General features: G+C 39.4%; 1 protein-coding gene across 5 annotated transcripts in view; it reads right to left on the reverse strand.

Moving 5' to 3' along the window:
* ZNF770 (zinc finger protein 770) overlaps window positions 1-23529 on the reverse strand; it is a 42069-nt gene that overhangs the window by 12608 nt on the left and 5932 nt on the right. The window contains exons 1-4 of one of the 5 annotated variants that reach the window (XM_086710299.1): window positions 15362-15591; window positions 14075-14153; window positions 3847-4146; window positions 2252-2493 (exon numbers count right to left, since the gene is read on the reverse strand). The gene's annotated coding sequence lies outside the window, so the exon portion shown is untranslated. Of the gene's footprint in view, window positions 1-2251; window positions 2494-3846; window positions 4147-14074; window positions 14154-15361; window positions 15592-23529 lie in introns of those variants that run through there. The other 4 variants (XM_086710301.1, XM_086710298.1, XM_086710300.1 and 1 more) reach the window with 4 other exon arrangements.

The following is a 23529-nucleotide window of genomic DNA, read 5'->3' on the forward strand; positions in this document are numbered from 1 at the left end:
AGGTGGTTTTCCACCTAACAAAGCATTAGCATTGAGACAGTAGGGAGTTCCTGGAGAAAGTTTTACTCTGCCAGCCTCAAGTATTTGTCAATGGGCTGCAGGTTATAAGGAACTTTAGTTCTATCTGCCATTTCCTTCTGCCTGTGTTTCCCACATCACTATGAAGGGGTGATGTTGGGGCTCTAGGAAACTGAGCTTGATAAGACTGCCTTTTTCTTGTAATTTGCTAAGATTTTTGTAAACTGATGGAGACTCAGGTCCTTTAGTTTTTCCCCTTTCCTTTGATCTGGGGTAGCCAGGAGAACCAGAGGAATATCACACATATCCCACCTGGGGGTGGGAGTGGGGTGTTGGGGGGGGTGGTTTAAGGCCTGTCAGCTTGCCTTATGCTCCCTTATCATGGAGACAAGAAGCTGGAGTGACACAGTCAGAGGCCAAGGAGCCTCCAGGCTACTACAAGCTAGGAGGGGCAAAGAAGCATTCACCCCCAGATCCCCAGAGGGACCTTGGACCTGCTGAAACCTTGATTTCAGTCTTCTAGCCTGCAGAACATGAGAATAGATTTCTGTTGTAAACCATGCATTTTGTGGCCCTTTGTTACGGCCATATGAATGATGAGGCTTTTGGGGTGATCGTGGAGTTCATGGGGCCTGGAGCCCTGAAAACTGATGTAAGTCCAAATATTTTTATTTATTCCCTTGACATTTATTGAGCACACTTATGTGCCAGGCAGAGAAACAAGACAGGCAAAGTCCTTGCTCTTACGCACAGCCTACATTCTGATAGTGATGGTGATGGGAAAGATAGGAAATAAAGAAACAATAAATAAACAAGATAATTTCTGATGGATAAAAGGATTATTGGGACAAAGAGAAAATTGAGGTGTCTGAGTGATGAGGGAGTGTGGGGCAAGCTGAGGGCAAAATACAGGCTGGCACCCCACCCCCACCCCGGGTGGAATATGTATGATATTCCTCGGACACCCCTGGCTACCCAAGAACAAAGGAAAGGGGTTTAAGTGCTTGCCATGATGATGTGGGAAACTAAGGCAAATGGAAAGTTAAATTCCCTTACTGCCTACAGCCCATTGACAAGTCCTTGAGAACGGCAGAGTGACCTCCCTCTAGGAGCTCAGCTGCCTCGATGATGACACTTTGCTAGGGGCAAAAGAGAACCTTAGCTTAACATTATCCCAACCTTGAGGATCCTGTAAGTCTATTCCCTTTATCTCAACTGCCCCAAGATATATGCTGACACTCATACTCCATGCTTATGCCCCCCCCCCCACATATATATCTGAAGGGTCTCATGACTGAGGTTTTATTAAACAGTAATAAAGGGTGTTTCCCTACCAACAGCTAGCCCCTCAACGTCCTGAAAACCTTGCTTCCAAAATACTTTAGACACTTATTCTATCCCTGATCCCCTTCCAACCTGAGGGTATATAGTGAATTACCTGTCACAACCCCAGTGCAGCTCTTCCTGTCCCAATGCTGTAATAAAATCACCTTTTTGCACCAAAGACTTCTTCAAGAATTCTTTCTTGGCCATTGGCTCCGGACTCCCCCATCACCCCAAAACTACATCATGAGGACTTCTTTAGATTAAGTAGTCAAGGAAGGTCTCTGAGGATGATGAGGGAGCCAAAGGCAAGCTGAGACCAAGGCAGAAGCTAACACCCCACAACTTCCCCTCCCCAGGTGGGATATGTGTGATATTCCTCAGGCACTCCTGGCTGCCCAAGAACAAAGGAAAGGGAAAAACAAATAACACAAATAAATTATCACAGTCATGCGGGACATGAGTCTCCATCAGTTTACAGATGTCTTAATAAATTACAAGAAAAAGGCAACTTATCTACAGCCTAATCTCCAGAAACCTATATACTCAGTTTCCAGGAGCCCTAATATCACCCTCCCCTCCATAGAGATGTGAGGAACAAAGGCAAGAAGAAAATGATAGATAAAATTAAATTTCCTTATAACCTGCAGCTCATTGACAAATATTTGAGATAGGCAGAGTATAACACTTCTCTAGGAGCTCCCTATAATCTTAATGTTAATGCCTTACCAGAGAAAAAAATAACCTTAACTTGACTTCCAGTATCTTCTTTAACATATGAAAGTCCTTTCAGAAACTTCTCCTTTGCCTTTACTTGCCCCAACTCCATAGTATATAATCAGTCACTCCTCACAACCCCAGTGCAGTTCTTTCTGCCCATGGTCCTGTCCCCATGCTTTAATAAAATCACCTTTTTGCTCCAAAGATGTCTCAAGAATTCTTTCTTGGCCATCGGCTCTAGAGCCCCACCACCACTCCAAAATTGCATCAAAGAGATGACATCGAGCTGAAATCTGAATAATAAGAAAGAGCTAGTGATATGAAGATCCATCAATGGGAAGGGTGTTGCAAGCAATTGATCCAGCTGGTGCAAAGGTCCTCAGACAGGCATGATCTCGCTGTGATTCAGGAACTGGTAGGAGGCCAGGGGCTCTGAAATGACATTCAAGGAGGAAGTGTTACAAAATTAAATGAGCTCAGAGAACAGAGGAGTCAGATCTTGTGTAGCCTTGTAGACCATGGTAAAGGGTTTGGGTTTTATTCCAGATGCAAGGGAAAGCACTTGGAAGGGTTTAAGAAGGTCTGATTTGAATTTTTAAATGATACCTACAGCAAGTTGAGTTAATTGAAGGAGTATGGAGAGATTGCATTGTGTCAATTTAGCTAAACTGGAATTAAGTTTCCCAGAATTCCCTTCCCTGCATGGCTCAGAGTTGTCAAGCCTCACAAAAAGATTTTTTTGTTTGCTTTTTGTTTTTAATTTACATTCAAGTTAGTTAGCATATAGTGCAACAATGATTTCAGGAGTAGATTCCTTAATGCCCCTTACCCATTTAGCCCATCCCCCCTCCCACAACCTCTCCAGTAACCCTCTGTTTGTTCTCCTTATTTAAGAATCTTTTGTTTTGTTCGCCTCCCTGTTTTTATATTATTTTTGCTTCCCTTCCCTTACGTTCATCTGTTTTGTATCTTAAAGTTCTCATGTGAATGAAGTCATATGATATTTGTCTTTCTCTGACTATTTTTGCTTAGCATAATACCCTCTAGTTCTATCCATGTAGTTGCAAATGGCAAGATTTCATTCTTTTTGATTGCCGAGTAATGTTCTGTTGTACGTACGTGTGTGTGTGTGTGTGTGTGTGTGTGTGTACCACATCTTCTTTACCCATTCATCCATCGATGGACATTTGGGCTCTTTCCATACTTTGTCTGTTGTTGATAGCACTACTATAAACATTGGGGTGCTCGTGCCCCTTCGAAACAGCATACCTGTATCTTTTGAATAAATACCTCATAGTGCAATTGCTGGGTTGTAGGGTAGTTTTTTTTTAATTTTTTGAGGAACTTCCGTACTGTTTTCCAGAGCGGCTGCACCAGTTTGCATTCCCATCAGCAGTACAAAAGAGATCCTCTTTCTCTGCATCCTTGCCAACATCTGTTGTTGCCTGAGTTTTGTTTTTTTTTTAATGTTTATTTTTGAGACAGAGAGCATTAGTGGGGGAGTGGCAGAGAGAGAGGAGAGAGACAGAATCAAAGTAGTCTGCACATTGTCAGCCCAGAGCCCGATGGCAGGGCTTGAACCAATGAGTTGTGAGATCACGACCTGAGCTGAAACCAAGTCTGATGCTTAACCGGCTGAACCACCCAGGCAGCCACAAGTACAATTCTGTACACTATTTGGAAGGTAGAAAGAAGCAGTAGCCTATTGTTTTTACACTTGGAAGATGGGAGCAGAGCACAGGCACCTTTGCAGTAGATTTACATTGTTATAATCTGCTGACTCACCCTCCTGGCCTGGGGCAACATCTGGCCCACAGCTCCTTCAGCTCCTGCCAAATTTTATCCTTCAGCTTCTCGAAGTCCTGGGCCAAGAGCATATTCAGTCCCATGACTAAGGGCATCAGCTTCTCCTGTGGGACACATGCCCTCATCCAAGTTGGAGGATTGGAAGTGATGAGAGACTGACAGTCTTTCCGATTCCAGTCCATCCTTGTAGCTGTGTAGAAGCTTACCCTCCAGATTCCAGTTGATTCTCACATCTCCTTCTCCTCCTTCATATTCATTGCCCCTTTTAAGTGCCAGAGCCTGGGAGGGTGTGGGGCACATACACTGTTTTTTTTTTTTTTTTTTTTTTAATTTTTTTTTCAACGTTTATTTATTTTTGGGACAGAGAGAGACAGAGCATGAACGGGCGAGGGGCAGAGAGAGAGGGAGACACAGAATCGGAAACAGGCTCCAGGCTCTGAGCCATCAGCCCAGAGCCCGACGCGGGGCTCAAACTCACGGACCGCGAGATCGTGACCTGGCTGAAGTCGGACGCTCAACCGACTGCGCCACCCAGGCGCCCTGCACATACACTGTTTTATCAGCTTCTATAGTTGTGTGAGGCCAAAGCCCTATAACAAACTCATGTATATATAATATATACATATATATAGGAATTTATGTATATACTTTATATTTATTATGTATCTATATGTAAATATTTATAGAGTGATATAATGTGTATATATTTTAATATATTTATATAAATACATTTTATGTATTTAATATGTGATATATATTTTGTATATTTAAATTATATTTTATATTTGAAATATGTGTTATTGTATATAAATATTTATTATATATATGTATATTTTTTTTTTAAATTTTTTTTTTTCAACGTTTATTTATTTTATTTTTGGGACAGAGAGAGACAGAGCATGAACGGGGGAGGGGCAGAGAGAGAGGGAGACACAGAATCGGAAACAGGCTCCAGGCTCCGAGCCATCAGCCCAGAGCCCGACGCGGGGCTCGAACTCACGGACCGCGAGATCGTGACCTGGCTGAAGTCGGACGCTTAACTGACTGCGCCACCCAGGCGCCCCTATATGTATATTTTTTAAAGAACAGAACTTTATTAGGTTTGTTTAGCACACAGTAAGCTCATAAATTTGAAAACCATCTGTATGCTCGAGATCCTCACATCTGAAGCTCTACTCCCAATTCTTTCTCTGTCCCACATAGCCTACTCTGTATTTGCTAACTCCTCCTGGCTATCCCACTGAAACTTCACAATCAGCATGAACCAAAATTCATTTATTATTGATTATGTCCTCTGAATATCCTTTAAATTCATTCACATGTTTCACATTAAAATATGATCATCATTTTCTCTCTCTGTGTCCTGGATTTTTCCAACAAAGCCTCATTTGGAATTTGCCAAATCCAAATTTTTTTCTCTTCCCTCCATGTTCTACTCAGAAACTAGAGTGGTCTTACTACACCCCAATTAAATCGTGTCAATCCTCTATTTAAAAATATCTCGAGTTACCCATTTTTTTGTGGAAGAAAACTCAAATGTCCTAACTTTTCTTCAAAGCCTTTGCTTTTTTAATTCCAGTATAGTTAACATACAGTGTTATGTTAGTTTCAGGTATGCAGTATAGTGATTCATCAATTCTATACATTACTCAGTGCTCATCAAGGTAAGTGTACCCTTAATCCCCTTTACCTAGTTCACTCATTCCCCCCACCCCCCTCTGGTAATCATCATTTCTTCTCTGTGTTTAAGAGTCTGATTTTTTGTCTCTCATTTAAAAAAAAAATATTTATTTATTTTTGAAAGAAAGAGCGTGAGTGGGAGAGCGGCAGAGAGAGAGAGAGGGAGACCAGAATCCGAAGCAGGCTCCAGGCTCTGAGCTGTCAGCCCAGAGCCTAATGCAGGGCTCAAACCCATGAACCGTGAAATCATGACCTGAGCCAAAGTCGGACGCCTAACTGACTGAGCCACCTACAATGCCCTGTTTGTCTCTTTTGTTTGTTTGTTCATTTATTTTGTTTCTTAAAATTCCATATATGAGTGAAATGATATGGTATTTGTCTTTCTCTGACTGATTTATTGCACTTGGCATTATACCCTATAGATCCCTTCATATTGTTGCAAATGGCAAGATCTCATTCTTCTTTATGGCTGAGTAATATTCCATATTTTTACATATACCACAACTTCTTTATCTATTCATCTATTGATGGACACTTGGGTTGCTTCCATATCTTGGCTATTGTAAATAATGCTGTAGTAAATATAAGGGTGCATATACCTTTTTGAGTTAGTATTTTTATTTTCTTTGGGTAAATACCTAGTAGTGGAATTACTAGATCATATCATAATTCTATTTTAATTTTTTTATGCTATAAATTCTGTATTAAAAAAGTTCAAATAAACATTACACCACAAGAAACTAGAAAAAGAAGAAACTTATCTGAAATTTAGTAGAGGAAGGAAATTACAAAGAAAAATCAGAAATAAATAAAATAGAAACCAGGATAAACAATAACCTAACATTGAAAGAAAGAAATGACTGTTTTTTTCCAAAAAAATAAACAAAATTGGCAATACTTTAACTACATTAACTAAGACAATACAAGAAGACTCAAAAACTAAAATAGGAAATAGAAAACAATACAATAGATACCACAAAAATACATAGTGTGATAATAAATTACTATAAAGTTATGTACTAACAAATCAGATAACTTAGGGAAAAAATCCAGATAATTGCTAAAGTCATATAAGTTACCAAGATTGAATCATGAATTTTGAATCCAAGAAATAGGGAATCTTCTTAGACCAATAACAAGAATGAAAGTTGAATTAGGAATAAAAAATCTCCCAGCACAGCAAAGCCCGAGACTACATGATTTCAGTGGTGAATTCCACCAAACATTTCAAAAAATAATTAATGATAATATTCATCAAAATTTTACAAATAATAGAATAGAGGGAGCACATTCAAAATCATTCTATGAAGCCAGTACTACCCTGAAACCAAATCATGATAAAAAAACAATACAAGAACGAAAAAGTCTAGTTTGTCCCATATGAGTATTGCTACTCTGGTTTTCTTTTGACATCCATTTGCATCATAAATGTTTCTCCACCCTTCACTTTCAATCTGTAGGTGTCTTTAGGTCTACAGTCTTTTGTAGATAGCATTTAGATGGGTCTTGTTTTTTCTATGCATTCTGACACCCTATGTCTTTTGATTGGAGCAGTTAGTACATTTACATTCCAAGTAATTATTGATAGATATGTATTTAGTGCCATTTTTATTACTTGTTTTGTCATTGTTTCTGGAGATTTTCTCTGATCCTTTCTTGTCTTTGTCACTTTTGGTCTCTCCTTTGCACTCAAAGAGCCCCCTTTAATATTTCTTGCAGGGCTGGGGTGCCTGGGTGGCTCAGTCAGTTAAGTGTCAGTTCATAATCTCACAAATCATGGGTTTGAGTCCCACGTTGGACTCTGTGCTGACAGTTCAGAGCCTGGTGCCTGCTTTGGATTCTATGTCTCCCCTCTTTCTCTTCCCTCCCCTGCTCCCACTCTGTCTCTCTCTAAGTAAACATTAAGAAAAATTAAAAAAAAAAATTCTTGCAGGGCTGGTGTAGTGGTCATGAACTCCTTTAGTTTGTGTTTGTCTGGGACACTCTTTATCTCTCCTTCTATTCTGAATGATAGCCTTGCTATCATTGGGTAGAGTATTCTTGGCTGCAGATTTTTCCCATTTAGCACTTTGAATATATTATGCCACTGTCTTCTAGCTTAACAAATTTCTGTTCAGAGATCTCTAGCTAGCTTTATGGATTTTCCCTTGTAGGGTAAGGACTTATTTTGTTTTGCTGCTTTTAAGATTTTTTTCTTATTTTTGTCTTGGTGTTGGCCTGTTGTGTTATTTTGATGGTAGTACTCTGTGTCTCCTAGGGAAATTTTCAGCTATTATTTCTTGAAAGAAATTTTCTGCCTTCTTTTCTCTCTCTTCTTTTTGGACTCCTATAATACATTATTACATTTGATGGAGTGACTGAGGTCTCTAAGTCTATCCTCATGTTGCATAATTCTTCTTTCTCTCTTTTGTTCTTTATTATTTTCCATTATTTTGTCTTCTAGGTTACTAATTCATTCCTCTGCTTCTTCCAGCCTGCTATTCATTGCATCAAGCCTGTTTCCAATCTCATGTATTGTACTCTTCATCTCTGATTGATTCTTCTTTAAGTCTTTTGTCTCTGTGGTAAGGGTGTCACTGATGTCTTCTATTCTTTTCTCAAACCCAGTAAGTATCCTTGTGATTCCTTTCTAATTTCTTAATCTTCTCAAGAACTTTGAAAGGAAATATTTTTGTCCCTATTTATGCATTAGGAAACATAAAGACTTAGAGTTTAGTTGACTTGTCAAAGTCATGCAGCTAGTGAGTGTGGGAGTAGGTTTCAAATCCAGATTTGTCTTGACTCCAAAACCTGTATTTTTTCTATTGTGCCATAATATAAAATATGTAATACAATGTCTACAGTATATTTGGTGCTCAATATATTGTACTTTTTGTTCTTATTTTTTCACTTGGAGTCAAATGCTTATGTATTTTAATATATTTATATAAATACATTTTATATATTTAAATATATTTTAAATATATTTTGATGTGTATTATATATGTATTGTGTGTGTGTGTGTGTGTGTGTGTGTGTATCCTTCCTTGTGGTTCTGCTTCCCTGACTGAACACCAATGAAGCAGGGACAAAAGTGAAAGCTGGTACACTTGTTAAGAGACCAATACCATTTAGTCCAGGACCAAAGATATAGGATGTCATCATGGAGATGGAGAGAAGTTTACCAATTAAGAAATGTTTTGAGGGCACCTGGGTGGCTCACAGAACTCAGGGAAATGCTTACATACATTTAGCGGTTTATTAGTGGATATGATAAATGAGAAAATGAACAATCAGATCAAGAGCTATCCGGGGCAATGTCTGGGAGGTCCCTTAGTGAAGGAGCTTCTGTCCTCATGGAGCTGGAGTATGTAACCCTCCCGATATGGATGTGTACACCCACTTGGCAGCTCTCTAAACCCCATACTTCTAGGATTTTAGAGAGGCTTTATCATGTTGGCATGACTGATCAATCATTAATTCTACTTTCAGCCCTTTTGCCTCTCGGCCCTCAGTACTAGGGCTGAAAATCCCAAGCTTCTAATCATGACTTGGTCTTTCCAGTGACCAGTCCTCATCCAAGAGCCATCCAGAAACACACTCAGAGTCACCTCGTTAGAACAAAAGATGCTTGTAGTACTCCTATCTCTTAGGAATTTATATGAGTTTTGGGAGCTGTGTGCCGGGAACTGGAGACAGAGACCAATATATGTTTTTTTATATTATCTCATGATAGATATATATTGGGTGCCTTCATGTGTAGTTGTATCAAGCCCCACCCTTGGAAGGACTCTACAGTTGGTTTAATGCTCTGCTGTTGCCGTCTTGAAATTCTTGATAATTTTTCAATGTGGGTCCCTGCAAATTTATTTTTTATTGGGCCCCACATAATGTGTAACAAATCCTGATCGTCTATGAAAATGAAAGAAAAAGAAGCTCAAGGATTAAACAATACTATGGATGGTAGTGCATCTGGAGGTGGAATTTGGGAGAGAAATCAAGAATTTTGATTTGATCATGTTAACTTATATCTGCCTTTTAGACATTGTGATAAGCTATTTATCGATTACTTCCCCAGCATTCATTTCCCTCTTTCTGATTCCTGGCTAGACCCTGTTTCCTGGCCTTGTGGTTAGGGTTTGATTGGCTCTAGTTCCAGCCATCCACATGCTGTCCTAGCATGGCAGGCTCTGCCATGTAGGGGCAAAGTAATCAACTAAGCTGAGTTGACTAGAGGTCTTTGTAATTTCCTTTAACCACAGATTAAAGAACAAGGAGAAGTCTGACTATTGAGAAGGAGAGGCAAAGGCTGCAGAAATGGAGCTTAAAGTGTTTTTTTATTATTGTTATTATTTTTTATTTTTATCCAAGGCCATGGATACTTGTGGGAGAAACCGCTTGTTTTCCTAGTATCTATCCTTGCCATCTTCCCATGTAACAGACCTTCCACTGTTTAGCTGAGTACATGGTTTCCTGGTATAAAGATTACATTTCCCAACCTTCCATGGAGTTAATTATAGTCATATGATTATATTCTGTTTAATAGCCTATAAGGGGATGTAGTGTATGCAATTTGCTGGACATATCCTTAAAGAGAGGGGCATGCAATGTCTCCTCCCTTCTACTTTCAGATTTCTAGAATTTGAATGCATCGACAGAAACACCAGTAGTAAGCAACAATAGGCATCCTGGTCCTTTGTCATCATGGAGACATGCCGGTTCTGGACTATCTACCTCTTTTACAAGAGAGCTAAATACTATCTTAGTTGAGATAAGACCATTATTCCCCACTATTTTGGATTTCTGTCACATGCAGATAGCATTAATCCTCAATGATATAATATCCATATAATCAATTCCTTTTCTTTTGACGTCACCTAAATAGTGAACTGTTGCAAAAAAAGTCTCTACTAACATTTTTTTCTCATTCAGGCCATGTGCAATTTAGTCTACACACACACTGAAAAATCTCTATTCAACCCATATTTTACTTTGTCTTTTAAGTCCTCAAAAAAATATATAGACACTTTACTAGAATCTATTATTAAAAACACCACTACTTTCTCTAGGGAAGCAGCAAAAATTAATCCACATTTTTCTGGCACCAGCTCACATTTCATAACCCTTGTTTAAAATTAACCCAAACCATTAAAGAATGCAGAAAAAACTCTTTTTGAATTACACAGTAAGAGCTGCCTTCTGAGAAACTGAAATAGGTGAGTTTACACGTAGTCTCAGATAAAGTGACCAAATATCTAAAATTGGCTAAGACAGTCCCAACTCCCGGATGGCTGGCTGTTCTGGTTTCTGTCTCAGCACACGTCCTGTGGTTTTGACCTGATGTCATCCTACTTTCAGACAGGAATTTCTGCCCCTACTCGGGCAAACAAGTTACTGAAAATGGAGAGAAACAACATGATAGTGGAAATGGCCAAAAAACTAACTAAACTTTGGGTGCAGTTTTGGTTAACATTTTGATTCTTTGTTTGACGATGTTTGCAAGCATTTGTCAACAAATATTGTTCAGTTTGGGGTCTTTCAAACTATGTACAAGATGATACATTTCTAGGGTTTGATCAGTATTTTTAAAAAGTGGTATTGACTACAATAAGCTACACAATGCCAGAATACATTTCACATATTAAAGATGAGTATTTTTCAAAAATTTTTGTTTATGTTTCGTCTGTGAGTCTTTGGTGCAAGAGGGTGATCAAAAGAGGTTTAAAACCCACCAAATTTTAGTCATGTAGGAGTACACTCACCCATTGTCTCTTGAATCATGCAGCAATATTAAGAAATTTTAAACATTTCATTCAACATATATTTGACATATGTAACATTAAGCATACTTGTGACTCCATCACTTCCCCAGATAGGGCTTCCCTTAAGCGCCATTCTTACCCAAGTCTTCCAAGGCTGTTCCAGGGACTTTACGGGTGTCCAGGTCTGTGGGATGGGGACTGTCTACAGGGGATTGGTCAGTGGACACTTCAACCTTGAAGTTCACTGGACAGATGGTATTTAAAGACTAAATTGAAGTTAGCCAGTTGGACAGGGAGAAAAGGGAATTCCAGATAGAAGGAGCAGTATATGTTAAACAGAAAAAAGAAAAAGAAAAAAAAAAAAAAGAAAAAAGAAACAGTAGAGTGTATGAGTCACAATCTCTTAGATGTAATTCTGAATTCCAAAAAGTTCTAAGAGCTGAAAGCATTGGGCAAGAAAACCAGATTCAGTCTGAACTCATTGGTGTGCTGCATTTGTCAAATGAGTTCAGATTGTTTTTTTCATACTACACTGACATCCTATCAGTCTAAAATATGGTTATAGTTCACATAATGTGTATTTGAGTTCTAAAAGAAAAAATCATAAAAGACCAGTGCATTAACTATTTATTTATCAGTCTTTCAGAAACTATTATTGTTTTTCTTAAGTTTTGATAAAAATAAAACCTCAAAATTCATAGCATTAGCAAAATAGGAGTCTAGTAAAGATAACACAGTAATTTATGCATAATTATGGAAGGACTAGTGCCTAAAGTGGTTATATGACATATCTCAGGAGGCAGTTTGTTAAATTGATACACAGCTTATTTATAGTTGACTCTTTGTTAATCTTTCTCCAGTTGGTGAATGGTTTCCTTATGCTTGCTTGTGCTTTAACTCATGTGCATTTGGCGAATCTTACCTACCACAAGCAAGTAGAAGTCTATAAAGTAAAAAAGATTATCTCCTTTTCACCACTATCCCCTCCCCCTTCTGCACATATTCCAGAGGTAACCATTTATTTTTATTAAAGTGTATTTATTTTGAGAGAGAGAAAGACAGAGAGAGGAGTGAGTGGGGGAGGGGCAGAGAGAGATGGGGAGAGAGAGAATGGCAAGCAGGCTCCGGGTCATCAGTGTGGAGCCCAACACCAGGCTTGAACTCACGAAACCGTGAGATCATGACCTGAGCCAAAACTGAGTCTGACACTTAACTGACTGAGCCACCCAGGCACCCCCAGAGGTAACCACTCTTGAGAGGTTCGTATGTATTCTTTCAGACCATTTCTATTTGTATGCAGACATGCCTTAGGCCACAGATATTCAAGAACAAATATTGTTTCTTGTGTCATTCTCTCACAAAAATGGCATGATACTGTGAAAGCATTCTGCAGTTTGCCCTCTTCACTTAATGGGTTACACATATCTTTTCATGGAAATATGTATAGATCAACCTGATTATTTTTAGTGATTGCCTCATGTTCTATTGCATATGGATGTTCTTTAATTTTTCTAAGTTTATTTATTATTATTATTATTATTATTATTTTTATTTTTAAGAAAGGCAGACTGCCACATGCAGTGCCTCATTTGGATATGTCTGGAGTCTTGGAAGCTTAACTACCCTCTGTTCTCCTACAAATGGACCTTGAGAACTTCTTTGGAGGTTCTGGCAGGGGAGTGCAGCAACTTGTATACCCTTGACCGAAGAACGGTCTTCCTCTATTGGGGAAGGTCGTCCTCTTCCACCGAGCACGCAGCTTTGGGAGGGACACACATGGAGCAGTGAGGAAGGAAGGGGACACCTGCCTAGCCAGCCAGATCACCGGAATCAATCCTGGCGATCAATGGGGTGACAGATGTTGCAGCCAGATCGCCTTCACATCCTAAGTTTATTTATTGAGAGAGAGAGAGAGAGAGAGAGAGAGAGAGAGAGAATGAGCAGGGGAGTGGCAGAGAGAGAAAGGGAGAAAGAGAATCCCAAACAGGCTCCCAGCCGAGCCTGACGTGGAGCTCCATCTCATGACCAGGAGATCATGACCAGGAGATCATGACCTGAGCCAAGATCAAGAGTCAGCCCCTTAACCAAATGAGCTAGCCACCCAGGCACCCCTGGATGTTCTTTAATTTAACCATTCTCCTATTGATGGGTAGATAGGTTCTTTTTATGTTTTTATTAAATAATCTTTCAGATTAACATCCCTGTACTACTTCTTAATCATACTTAAAGGGCCTTGCTCTCCAATGTCCTTGGCCAAAGTATATATTTTGTAGGAATTGATACCTTCTTTTCTCTTAAACCAAAGGGAAATCATTCGTGTTAACCTGTAAATACAGCAACAAAAAGCATTTTGTTGATTTTTTTATGAGAATTATAAAGGTGACTAAGAGGGCCATTAATATCTTGTTATTGACCCCTTTAGTTCACCAATCTCATCTTCTTAAGCAAGATCATTCTGGAGATTACTCTTAAAATTTTTTCCTTGGTGTTCGCTTCATCATATCTTTTATTGTAGGACCATCTAAGAAGCACAGATCTGAGAAAAACCATCCAGGTTAAAGAGGTGGAAGTTGCTAGAATTTAAAAGCAGTGTTTCCACACTAGAGAAGTGACCTGCTACACGGCCATGGCACCAGGACATTTTCTAATTCTTTGCCTCAACCTCTGCCTCGAATAATGACCTACTCTGGAAAGAGGAGGGTGTGTTAGCTGGTACCATGGGCTCTGAAGTCATACTCCCCAGGTTCTGCCTCTTATTAGCTCTGGGGCTTGAGCAAATGACTTACCTCTCCATGCCTCAGTTTCTTCATCTGTTAAAATAGGGACAGAGATAGTGATGATGATATGACCTACTCTGTAGAGTTGCTATAAAAAAATCAAAGATTAGTATTTGTAAAGCACTTACAGGGCCTGGCACATAATAAGCTCTATATAGGTATTTGTTGAATAAGAATGGCACAGTGTTAAAGGCACTCTGGTTGTTTTTAGTTTCCTAAAGAAGCAGCTCATGAAACTTTCCCAAAGCTCAAATATAGCTGAAGTTGCCCAAAATATGGTATGAAAAATCTTCCTTCTCCTATTCATCAGCCCCTTCACGGTAGAGGTTTCTCTTTCTCTATTTAGTGCTCACAAAAGTCCTGTATTTCAGTGGTCTGTTCTGGATGGCCAAACCTCTAATGAGAAATGATACCTTTTTTAGGTTAAAAAGAAGATGGGCTGATATTGGGTGTCTGCTTTCTAGACAGTTGTTAGAGTATTCTTTGTGTTCAAACAAAAAATTCTTATAAGAAGAGGAGCTTTGCAAAAACACATCATAGAAGAAATTGAGTTAGATTTCAGAAACATAAATACAGTGAAAATTGTCTGGATTCACAGGAAATCTGTGACTGTCTGAACGTAAGAAATTTATATGAAATTCACTGACAATAAATATTTATACCTCACATTTTCAGATTTTAATATGACAACTATCAGAGATACATTCGATGTTTATTTCTATAAGAGCTAGATTAGCCAAATCTGACATTTTACAAGTTTTTTGTTACTGTTTCCTTCCCATCCCAAACCTGCCATTTTCTGCATTTTGATCAATTACAAAGCATGTAAAGTCAGGTGTGAAATTCGTTTCCCTTAATATAATTAGTTATATATACAGGAGGAAAGGGCCACACCTTCTGGGGAGCTTCCGTATTCTCTGCAGTAGTTTGTAGCTTTGGGTTGAACACTGTGACCAAGCAGTTTCATATGCTTGGTATCATGCCGTATCATGATTTGGTTTCCCAACAAAGCTGAATGTCTTCCTCATATTATCACTAGCAGGATTCGGGGGCTTGGTGCCAGCTTTAAACCCCAGCTTCAGCACAGCATTATACTTGTAGGACTGTGGGTGGGATTTCTAATACTGAAACAGGGAGGGACAATTTGCATGCTGTGGGTAGTCCTGAAGTACCGGTGGAGATTTGGCAATCAAGCTTTCAGACTTTGATGAAAACACTAGGGAGGAAGCTGTAGCAGATACAGCTGTAATCAGCTTATAATTGGGTATCTATGTGTTTGGTTTTTGTATACCTCACCTTGTTCCCAGAAGTCAAACAGTGCTCCTGTGATTCCTCTTCCAGGACAGCATTAGGAAAAGATGGAGTTCTCATTCTTTTCTTTCTCCATGGCCGGCTCAGGCCTGTGCTTAACTCTGTGATAATTTCTTTTCAGACTCAAGTTGCTCAGGCAACTACACTTTTTGCTCTCTAACTTGACCCCATTTCCTGATGAATGGGCTTTTCATTTTTTCCCCGGAGTCCTGAGTCCTACAGGTTTTCACATTCTGCAATTTTCTCTGCTAAATAGCTCTAGGCATAACCGCTTAGAAAATCATAGGCAATCATAAAACCTTAGAGTTTTAAGGAAATTTAGAGATCATTTAATCCAACCTCTTCATTTTACAGTTAAAGAAATTGAGTCCCCAAGAGGGTGAATAACTTGTTCGATGTCATCCAGTTAATTTTTAAACTGGGTAGAATTTTCCTGAAGCTAACTTTTTGAATTGGGTAGAACTACAACTAAAACCATTTTAAAGGGGGCATTTTAAAGGGCATTTTAAACATTTTACTTTTCCATCTTGATCCTTCTCAGCTGTCATATGAATATAATTTATAGAACCAAATTTACAAAATCATGACTCCTAATCCTAACAAAACACTGTGATGTGAGAAATAGTGAAATGAAGTTTGGAATTACCATGATTCTTAATAGATCATTTAGTATAACTATGGTGTCAGATGTGGTAGTTACTTGAGGGTTGGCTAGGCTCAAGGAGATTGTTTTGCTTTACCTAAGATTTTTTTTTAACGTTTATTTATTTTTGAGACAGAGAGAGACAGAGCATGGACAGGGGAGGGGCAGAGAAAGAGAGGGAGACACAGAATCTGACACAGGCTCCAGGCTCTGAACTGTCAGCACAGGGCCCAATGCGGAGCTTGAACTCATGGACCGTGAGATCATGACCTGAACCGAATTCGGACACTCAACCGACTGAGCCACCCAGGCACCCCTCTTTTTTTTTTTTTTTTTTTTTAACGTTTAGCTTTACCTAAGATTTTATTTTGGGGGGTATAGGTGGCTCAGTCAGTTGAGTGTCCAACTTTGGCTCAGGTCATAATCTCTTGGTTTGTGGGTTCAGGCCCTGCATCAGGCTTGCTGCTCTTAGCACAGAGCCCACTTTGATCCTCTGTTCCCCTCTGTCTCTGCCCATCCCCTATTTGTGCTCACTCGCTCTCTGTCAAAAAATAAAAATAAACATTTATAAAAGATTTTATTTTGGTGGGGAGGGAGTTGAGGGTATATGGACCAACACATGTAGAGAGGAAATAATGTCAACATGGGCATCAGTTTAGGCTCAATAATCTATTGTCATTACTGTCAATAAAATATCACACATTATGCCTGTAAGAGCATAACTCTAGTTTGGCAATATGAAGACCAGACAAGAGATTTTAAATTATCTTTGTGTCTAAAACTTGCATCTAGCTAGAGCCAAAGAAGAAAAGTCTGAGGCTTCTCCATGCTCTTTCTATTGTCCACTCATTCCAGTTAGTGAGTTCTCCAGTATGGCCACAAGTAACTCATAGAGTCTTTGAAGAGACACTCTTCTTTGCTCCACTATCCTACTCTGTGCAAGACAGCGTGTCTCACAAGCTGGCCCATCCTTAACATTTGTGAGTCTGAGGCAAATGTGCAAATGGTTGGTTGTTTCCAACCTTCCCCTTATCTCAATGGGCCACATACCCTTCCATTCATACTGACCTCAAAGAAACTTGTGTATAAGTGTGTAGACTTCACCCTATGTATCCAAGCTCTGTCTGCAAGTCCGAAAACAAATTGCACAAATAGTCACCTCTTGGCCTTACTTTGGATAACACAGCCTGCCATTAAGAAGACAGACAGGTGGGGCACCTGAGTGACTCAGTCGGTTAAGTGTTGGACTTCAGCTCAGGTCATGATCTCATAGCTCATGGGTTCGAGCCCCATATTGGGCTCTGTGCTGATAGCTCAGAGCCTGGAGCCTGCTTTGGATTCTGTCTCTTCTCTCTGCCTCTCCCCACTCATGCTCTCTCTCTCTCTCAAATATAAATAAAAATTTTTTAGAAATTAAAAAAAAAAAAAGAGGACAGAGGGGCGCCTGGGTGGCGCAGTCGGTTAAGCGTCCGACTTCAGCCAGGTCACGATCTCGCGGTCCGTGAGTTCGAGCCCCGCGTGGGCTGATGGCTCAGAGCCTGGAGCCTGTTTCCGATTCTGTGTCTCCCTCTCTCTCTGCCCCTCCCCTGTTCATGCTCTGTCTCTCTCTGTCCCAAAAATAAATAAACGTTGAAAAAAAAAAAAAAAAAAAAAGAGGACAGAGAAGAGCAGAATCCCAAGGAAGTACCAGAAGGAGGCTCAGGGCTTCATGAGCAAGGAATTTAAGGTTTCCTGGGTAGGGAGAGCTTGGTCTAGAAGAAGGAGAGCAGGTTCCAGGAGGGCAAATCCTGACAAACCTGTCACCTTGTGGGGAGGAGGAAGGCAGAGGAGGGCTAAAATAGGACCTAAAGCATAGAACCCAGGAAAGAAGCCTTGGTTAATTAGATCAAGAGCAGTACTACCAATAAGAAAACTCTTGGGCAGAACCCTCATACAGGCATTGTCTCTTGTGTGGACCTATACAAGAAATGGAAGCAAAGATGTTTAATAGCCAGAAGGAAGTCACTTCAAACAAGTTATTTTTTAAACAGGCAAGTTTCAAGAGATGTTCTAAAAGAACCACATTGTTCCAAAGTATGTCATGTCAAACTGGAAGAAGTCTTCAAGATCATCTAATAAAGATGGAATAGACACCACAGAGACAAGTAACTTGCCCAAGGTTAGACCACAAGTTGTAATGGAGCTGAGCTGAACACTTGTGACTTGTGCTTCCACGTTCTTAGGACTGGATTTTTTCCATGACCTGGTGCTGAACACCATTAAAGTATAACTCTAAGCAACGTGGAAGAAGAATGGACACAGGATAGCTCTTCTACTGTAAGTATATCTTTAATGATGTGACAGAACAGCAAATAGCAGTGTTTCTACAGAAACCAAAGACTAGTTAGACTTTGAAAGAGAGAGAGGGAGAGGGAGAGGGAGAGAGAGAGAGAGAGAGAGAGAGGCAACTGAACTGGGAAATCAGGTGAAGAAAGAGGGGAAGTATGTAAGGGCTGATGTCTTGGTAGTGATGCTGAGTAGCAGAGAAACTTTATCTTTTCTTATGAATCAAAACCAGAAAGTGATGTTATCCCTACTGGGTGATCCATTTGGGGAACTTGGTGTAATGAGGAAAGGTAGAAACAAAGAAGGGGGCTGTAGGGACTCTGAATTACCCCTTCACCCCCATTAACCTTCACTTTGGGACTATATATATAATTCAATTCATACCCTCCTAAATTGTCAGTAATATTTACTTTAAATATGAAGACCAGTAAATAAAATGTACTGAAGTGCCAAGTATGATCTAAGTATTGATTAATAGTTTTAAGACAAATTAAAGTTTGGTCCATGAAAAAGAGAATTAGGCTGCAGTCCAGAATTTATATTCCAGTCCTAGCCTTGAAGCAAACCATTTAACCTCTACAGTTCTGTTTTCCCCAAGGTATACAGAAAATAGGAAGTCTAGCTCTTAATATTTATGGCAACCAAAAATAGGGGGAGAAAACCCAAGTGTCCAGTAACAGGGAAATAGATTATGGAATATTTATATACTACAGTACTATCAATATTAGAAATTATAGTTTTGAAAATGATTAGCAATATACTAACAAGTTATAATATAAGGTTAAGGGAAAAAGTATGATTCAGAAACTATATCTACTGAATTATGCCAATTTTATAAAATATATGATTATAAACTACTTGAGACAAGTACATCAACATGTTAATTTTCTTATCTCTAGGTGGTTATTAGAGATGAGTTTTTAATTTTCTTTATGTGGTATTTTCACTATTTTCCAAATTGTGCCTAATGAACACAGTAATTTTTTTTAAGTTTTTATTTTAATTCCAGTTAACAAGCAGTGTTATATTAGTTTCAGGTGATTTAGCACTCCCCATACAGTGCCCAGTGCTCATCACAAGTGCATTTCTTAATCCCCATCACCTATTTAACCCATCACTCTACTCCTCTCCCTTTGGTAACCATCAGTTTGTTCCCTATAGTTAAGAGTCTGTTTCTTGGTTTGTACAGTATATTAATTTTGCCATTAGGAAAAGATGTTTTTCATAGAAACAATGTACTCTAGCCTAATTCATAAGGATGTTGTAAGGAAAATGGAAATAAGTTTAAAACTGAATCCTGACAAATGTGCTAAATAATCTAAGTATTTATGTTAAAGGAAAAAAAATGATATATGTCTCCATGTGCAACTTTTTTCTTAATGATAAACAGATATGCCTGTAAATAATTAAAAGTCACTTTCAGTCATTAAAAGAGCACAGTATATATGCCACTACCACTTCAGAACTCTTTGTATATGCTAACCCCGATGTGTAAGGAAAAGTCAAATGGACCTCGATCCAGTCATCAGGAGGGATGGCCAGTTTTTTGGGAAAGTCTTTGTGCTGGAGGTGGGGCCTCAAGTAGGGGTGGAGGCGTGTATAGACAGACTCCTTTTTCTAGAGCTTTAATTTCAGCCCCTTTCTCGTGGGCAATGACCACTCTCTTGTCATTCCCCATGCAAGTTGCTAGTAAGTTAGAGGAGGGTTAAGATAGGTTCTTGGGAAATAAAAAGGCTAGTAAGTAGGGTTGCAGATGGGGCTTGTAGCGGAATGAGAGTGGCATTCCCAGTAAGGTAAAACCAGGTAAGATAGGTGACTACTTTCATCTACAGACTATTGTGTCCAGTACTTGCTAGTCATGCTCTCATTTAATCCTCTAATAATATGAGATAAGTAATGTTATTTCTTTCTTCTCCTCTTCCTCCTCCACCGCCTCCTCCTTCCTCTTTTTTTTTTTTTTTAAACCTGAGAAACTGAAGCTCAGAGAGAGAGGAAAAAAAAAAAAACCTCTCAATCTAAGATCACACAACTAACAAATCCTGGAGCTACAGTTTGAATTTAGGTTTTACTGGCTCTGAAATTTGTGCTTTTTTACCATAAAGTCCAATGAGTCCCAGAGTTTTTTAACATCAGACTCACTCAAGAAGAATGTTGAAAATACAAATTCCTAAATTCTGTCCCTGGAAATTCTGATTTAGTAGCTTAGGAATAGGACCAAGGCACCTGTATTTTTAAAAAGCCTTGTTGATTTGCTGTTGGGGTGGTTCGAGGGCCGCTGCTTCATCCCCTAGTGCCTCTCCTAAATCAACAGTGAGGCTGGACACGTTCTGGTGCAGGGGCCTGGAGACGCTGGAGGACCTACCTGTGACTTCACAGTCCGCACAAAATGCCCCCCTCTTGGCCCCTGTAGATTCTCCAGGCTCATCTGCCTCTCTCACGTGGTGGCAAAGCTGGCCAACTGGGAAGGGTGCTAAAGCAAAACATGGGAATGTACTAAGGTAGAGGGAACTGTTTTCAGCAAGAACTGGACTGGCTTTATAGTTGAAAAGAAGGAGACTTTGGGGTAGTGAATGGGAAGGAGGACACGAACCTCCCCCCACCCTGCTCCTCAGGAGTATAGATCAGTAATAAAGACAGTCATTAAACTGGTTCTAAGGAGCAGGTCCTGCTAAGTGCAGACTTTTATTAGGCTGAGAGACTTTGAAGTTTAGGGGCCAAAGGACATCCCTGTTTAGGGCCACAGAGGAGTAACTGAGGGGCCACCAGTGTCCTCTCTGCCGATTTTTCTCCAGGTGAATCAACTTCTCCTCTAAGTAAATATTTAGCAGATATATTAAGTATACTTGTTTAAAGAGGCACAAATCATTGACCTGCTTCATGCATCCCCATGTTTTGGGTCTGCCCTATCTCTCGCACCATGCCAACGTCACCTTTCTTCTCCTCCAAATCTTTGCACATGTAATCCCATTGCTTGGAATACTCTTCTGCTCTCTCTGATCCTCTTTCCCCTCACCTATCTTATTAGTCTTGCAGGTCTCAGCTTAAGCATTCCTTTCTTGGGAGGCTTCCCTAACATAGAGGTTACAGACTCTTAGTGCATGTCCTGACAGTTCTCTGTTGTAGCACTCATCACATTTTATTGTTACTACATATCTATTCGCCTGTTTCCCCCTAAAGTGTGAGCTCAAGGAAGACAAGGACCTTTTCTGTCTTGTCCCTCATTGTTTCCTTACAGGAATCCAAGGTTTGTTAAATATGTATGGGGATTAGGGCACCTGGGTGGCTCAGTCGGTTGTGTGTCCAACTCTTGATTTCTGCTCAGGTCATGATCTCATGGTTGTGAGATGGAGCCCCATGTTGGGCTCTGCACCAACAGCGTGGATCCTCCTTGGGATTTTGTCTCTCTCCCTCTCTCTCTGACCCTACTCTGCTCACACGCTCCCCCACCTCAAAATAAATAAATAAATAAACATTTAAAAATATATATGTATGAGATCGAAAGAGCTGAGGATGTGAGGTTGTGTGCATAGTGAGCTCCTCACTTAGAACAATCAAAGGTTGGGACTGGAACTGTGATCAGTTCACAGGAAATCCAGTGGATAGAATCCCTAACTTTACCAAAGCCCAACTTACTTTATGCAGATGATGATGCCAAGAATCCCGAGATGAGAATCAAGAGTACAAGGTGTGCGACTTTTGGCCAGTTGCTTGATGCCTATCTATCTCTCAGAGCTTTTCTGAGTAGCAAAGGAAAGTGTAGGAAAGTACTTTAAAAACAATGTGAGTGCACAGTTGTGGAGACATAGAATGTATGGGGTCATCTCTACAGGGCTGTGGTTGGGACTAAGAGGACATATTCTGTTTCCTATTTTTCCCACCTCAAGCCATATGTCTGGTCAAGTCAGCACAGTCAGTACAGTGGAGCCCTCATCAACCCCCACTCACCACCACCATTATCTGGTTGATTAATACTGTTGGTGTGTTATTGCAAGGGAAAGGGGAGGAGGAGAGAGAACAAAGTAGCAGCGTTTGCTGGGGTAAGAATGTGGTGGATCTGTCAAAAACACTTTCCAGATTCCTCATTCTCTAGGGGATAATTTTTTTTGCTGGTATTTTGAGATCTCAAAATTAAATACCTGTACCAGGACTGCCATCTCCAAGGTGACAGTGCTAGAAATCTCCATTGGCTTCTTAACAGGAGAAGTTTTAAATAATAGTTGCCTTAACGAAGCACCATATGGATAACATTTTAGCACAGGTAGTCAAATGGTGGAAGAAAAAAAAATCAACTTAAAAAAACAAGCGAAGGCATTTCACAATACATACATATACCAAATCATCACATTGTACACCTTAAACTTACTCAAAGTTATATGTCGATTTCATCTCAATAAAACTGGGAAAAAAAGTAAAGAATTAGGATTGCCAGATATAGCAAATAAAATTATTTGGGACATATATTAAGAAATTATTTATTATTTATATCTGAAATACAAATTTAACTTGGTGTCCTATATGTTATCAGGCAACTTTTAATAGAAAGCATCTCCTTTTTCCCTAAGTTCTGTTCTAATTATTCCATAGTGAAAAATTAAATGTTCTTAAAAATATTCGTTCTGTAGTATCATTGATTATGTGAGTTGAATGCTATCATTTTGTGTCTTTAGAATTACATTTTCCTTCAAAATAGCCATTCTTTTTTACTCATAATTTCATACAGGAGATTAAGATTTAACATATCTATTCAATTATTTCATGTATTTTTTTGGGCTGTGTCTTAACCTTAAATCAATAAGGATTTTGATCAGTTTGGTCATTTTATTGTATTATATAGTTCAGTACCATTTATTAGTATGTTTTATTTGAAGGCAAATAAATTGCAAGTTTACATAGTGGAAAATCATGAGCACTGCATTTCATTCATTCTGCTCTGCGTTCAGTGCGATTGTTTTTTATATTATTATTACTTTGAGAGAGAGAGAGCGTGCAAGTAGGGGAGAGGGGCAGAGGGGGAGAGAGAATCTTAAGCAGGTTCAACGATCGGCACAGAGTCCAATGCGGGGCTTGATCCCACAACCCTGGGATCATGACCTGAGCCAAAACCAAGAGTCGGACACTCAACTGACTGAACCACCAGGTGCCCCTATATTATTTTATTTTTTATTGAAAGTTTCAACTGTATACA

Source organism: Puma concolor, chromosome B3, assembly GCF_028749965.1.
Source record: "Puma concolor isolate L17-30 chromosome B3, mPumCon1.1.hap2, whole genome shotgun sequence".
Taxonomy (NCBI): Eukaryota; Metazoa; Chordata; class Mammalia; order Carnivora; family Felidae; genus Puma; species Puma concolor.